Source organism: Entelurus aequoreus, unplaced genomic scaffold (assembly GCF_033978785.1).
Source record: "Entelurus aequoreus isolate RoL-2023_Sb unplaced genomic scaffold, RoL_Eaeq_v1.1 HiC_scaffold_32, whole genome shotgun sequence".
NCBI classification, from domain to species: domain Eukaryota; kingdom Metazoa; phylum Chordata; class Actinopteri; order Syngnathiformes; family Syngnathidae; genus Entelurus; species Entelurus aequoreus.
In genome coordinates this window covers 748,410-752,256 of record NW_026907964.1, presented here as the reverse complement: position 1 = coordinate 752,256, position 3,847 = coordinate 748,410, and positions in this window count along the sequence as shown.

Genomic DNA, 3,847 nt, shown 5'->3' with positions numbered 1-3,847 from the left:
AAAATTCAAAAACGGACTTGTTTGAGCAGCACAATTCTGGTGCTGTAGTTGTAGGAGATGTCTCAAAACGTCATCAGGAGTCCAGACTAAACCCGTAAATGTAAGAAAATGCATTTTTTAAGAACAAAATTTTTTGCTAAAATGTCGTAAGGGGGGACCCTGTCGTAAAAATGCCAAAAAACGGACTTGATTCAGCAGCACAATTCTGGTGCTGTAGTTGTAGGAGATGTCTCTAAACGTCATCAGGAGTCCCTACAAAACCTAAAAATGGCATAAAATGCTTTTTTTGGGAAAACTTTTTTTTTACAAAAATTTTTTCAAAAAACAGACTTGCTTCAGCAGCACAATTCTGGTGCTGTAGTTGTAGGAGATGTCTCAAAACGTCATCAGGAGTCCCTACAAAACCTAAAAATGGCATAAAATGCTTTTTTTGGGAAAACTTTTTTTTTACGAAAAAAATTTCAAAAAACGGACATGTTTGAGCAGCACAATTCTGGTGCTGTAGTTGGAGGAGATGTCTCAAAACGTCATCAGGAGTCCCGACTAAACCCGTAAATGTAAGAAAATGTAAGAAAATGCATTTTTTAAGAAAAACATTTTTTGCTAAAATGTCGTAAGGGGGGACCATGTCGTAAAAATTCCAAAAAACGGACTTGATTCAGCAGCACAATTCTGGTGCTGTAGTTGTAGGAGATGTCTCAAAACGTCATCAGGAGTCCCTACAAAACCTAAAAATGACATAAAATGCTTTTTTTGGGAAAACTTTTTTTACAAAAAAATTTTCAAAAAACAGACTTGCTTCAGCAGCACAATTCTGGTGCTGTAGTTGTAGGAGATGTCTCAAAACGTCATCAGGAGTCCCGACTAAACCCGTAAATGTAAGAAAATGTAAGAAAATGCATTTTTTAAGAAAAACATTTTTTGCTAAAATGTCGTAAGGGGGGACCCTGTCGTAAAAATTCCAAAAAACGGACTTGATTCAGCAGCACAATTCTGGTGCTGTAGTTGTAGGAGATGTCTTAAAACGTCATCAGGAGTCCCTACAAAACCTAAAAATGGCATAAAATGCTTTTTTTGGGAAAACTTTTTTTTTACAAAAAAAATTTCAAAAAACAGACTTGCTTCAGCAGCACAATTCTGGTGCTGTAGTTGTAGGAGATGTCTCAAAATGTCATCAGGAGTCCCGACTAAACCCGTAAATGTAAGAAAATGTAAGAAAATGCATTTTTTAAGAAAAACATTTTTTGCTAAAATGTCGTAAGGGGGGACCCTGTCGTAAAAATTCCAAAAAACGGACTTGATTCAGCAGCACAATTCTGGTGCTGTAGTTGTAGGAGATGTCTTAAAACGTCATCAGGAGTCCCTACAAAACCTAAAAATGGCATAAAATGCTTTTTTTGGGAAAACTTTTTTTTTACAAAAAAAAATTCAAAAAACGGACTTGTTTGAGCAGCACAATTCTGGTGCTGTAGTTGTAGGAGATGTCTCAAAACGTCATCAGGAGTCCCGACTAAACCCGTAAATGTAAGAAAATGTAAGAAAATGCATTTTTTAAGAAAAACATTTTTTGCTAAAATGTCGTAAGGGGGGACCCTGTCGTAAAAATGCCAAAAAACGGACTTGATTCAGCAGTACAATTCTGGTGCTGTAGTTGTAGGAGATGTCTTAAAACGTCATCAGGAGTCCCTACAAAACCTAAAAATGGCATAAAATGCTTTTTTTGGGAAAACTTTTTTTTTACAAAAAAAAATTCAAAAAACGGACTTGTTTGAGCAGCACAATTCTGGTGCTGTAGTTGTAGGAGATGTCTCAAAACGTCATCAGGAGTCCCGACTGAACCCGTAAATGTAAGAAAATGTAAGAAAATGCATTTTTTAAGAAAAACATTTTTTGCTAAAATGTCGTAAGGGGGGACCCTGTCGTAAAAATGCCAAAAAACGGACTTGATTCAGCAGTACAATTCTGGTGCTGTAGTTGTAGGAGATGTCTCAAAACGTCATCAGGAGTCCCTACAAAACCTAAAAATGGCATAAAATGCTTTTTTTGGGAAAACTTTTTTTTTACAAAAAAAAATTCAAAAAACGGACTTGTTTGAGCAGCACAATTCTGGTGCTGTAGTTGTAGGAAATGTCTCAAAACGTCATCAGGAGTCCCGACTAAACCCGTAAATGTAAGAAAATGTAAGAAAATGCATTTTTTAAGAAAAACATTTTTTGCTAAAATGTCGTAAGGGGGGACCCTGTCGTAAAAATTCCAAAAAACGGACTTGATTCAGCAGCACAATTCTGGTGCTGTAGTTGTAGGAGATGTCTCAAAACGTCATCAGGAGTCCCTACAAAACCTAAAAATGGCATAAAATGCTTTTTTTGGGAAAACTTTTTTTTTACAAAAAAAAATTCAAAAAACGGACTTGTTTGAGCAGCACAATTCTGGTGCTGTAGTTGTAGGAGATGTCTCAAAACGTCATCAGGAGTCCCGACTAAACCCGTAAATGTAAGAAAATGTAAGAAAATGCATTTTTTAAGAAAAACATTTTTTGCTAAAATGTCGTAAGGGGGGACCCTGTCGTAAAAATTCCAAAAAACGGACTTGATTCAGCAGCACAATTCTGGTGCTGTAGTTGTAGGAGATGTCTTAAAACGTCATCAGGAGTCCCTACAAAACCTAAAAATGGCATAAAATGCTTTTTTTGGGAAAACTTTTTTTTTACAAAAAAAAATTCAAAAAACGGACTTGTTTGAGCAGCACAATTCTGGTGCTGTAGTTGTAGGAGATGTCTCAAAACGTCATCAGGAGTCCCGACTAAACCCGTAAATGTAAGAAAATGTAAGAAAATGCATTTTTTAAGAAAAACATTTTTTGCTAAAATGTCGTAAGGGGGGACCCTGTCGTAAAAATGCCAAAAAACGGACTTGATTCAGCAGCACAATTCTGGTGCTGTAGTTGTAGGAGATGTCTCAAAACGTCATCAGGAGTCCCTACAAAACCTAAAAATGGCATAAAATGCTTTTTTTGGGAAAACTTTTTTTTTTACAAAAATTTTTTCAAAAAACAGACTTGTTTGAGCAGCACAATTCTGGTGCTGTAGTTGTAGGAGATGTCTCAAAACGTCATCAGGAGTCCCTACAAAACCTAAAAATGGCATAAAATGCTTTTTTTGGGAAAACTTTTTTTTTACAAAAAAAATTTCAAAAAACGGACTTGTTTGAGCAGCACAATTCTGGTGCTATAGTTGTAGGAGATGTCTCAAAACGTCATCAGGAGTCCCGACTAAACCCGTAAATGTAAGAAAATGTAAGAAAATGCATTTTTTAAGAAAAACATTTTTTGCTAAAATGTCGTAAGGGGGGACCCTGTCGTAAAAATGCCAAAAAACGGACTTGATTCAGCAGTACAATTCTGGTGCTGTAGTTGTAGGAGATGTCTCAAAACGTCATCAGGAGTCCCTACAAAACCTAAAAATGGCATAAAATGCTTTTTTTGGGAAAACTTTTTTTTTACAAAAAAAATTTCAAAAAACGGACTTGTTTGAGCAGCACAATTCTGGTGCTGTAGTTGTAGGAGATGTCTCAAAACGTCATCAGGAGTCCCGACTAAACCCGTAAATGTAAGAAAATGTAAGAAAATGCATTTTTTAAGAAAAACATTTTTTGCTAAAATGTCGTAAGGGCGGACCCTGTCGTAAAAATGCCAAAAAACGGACTTGATTCAGCAGCACAATTCTGGTGCTGTAGTTGTAGGAGATGTCTTAAAACGTCATCAGGAGTCCCTACAAAACCTAAAAATGGCATAAAATGCTTTTTTTGGGAAAACTTTTTTTTTACAAAAAAAAATTCAAAAAACGGAC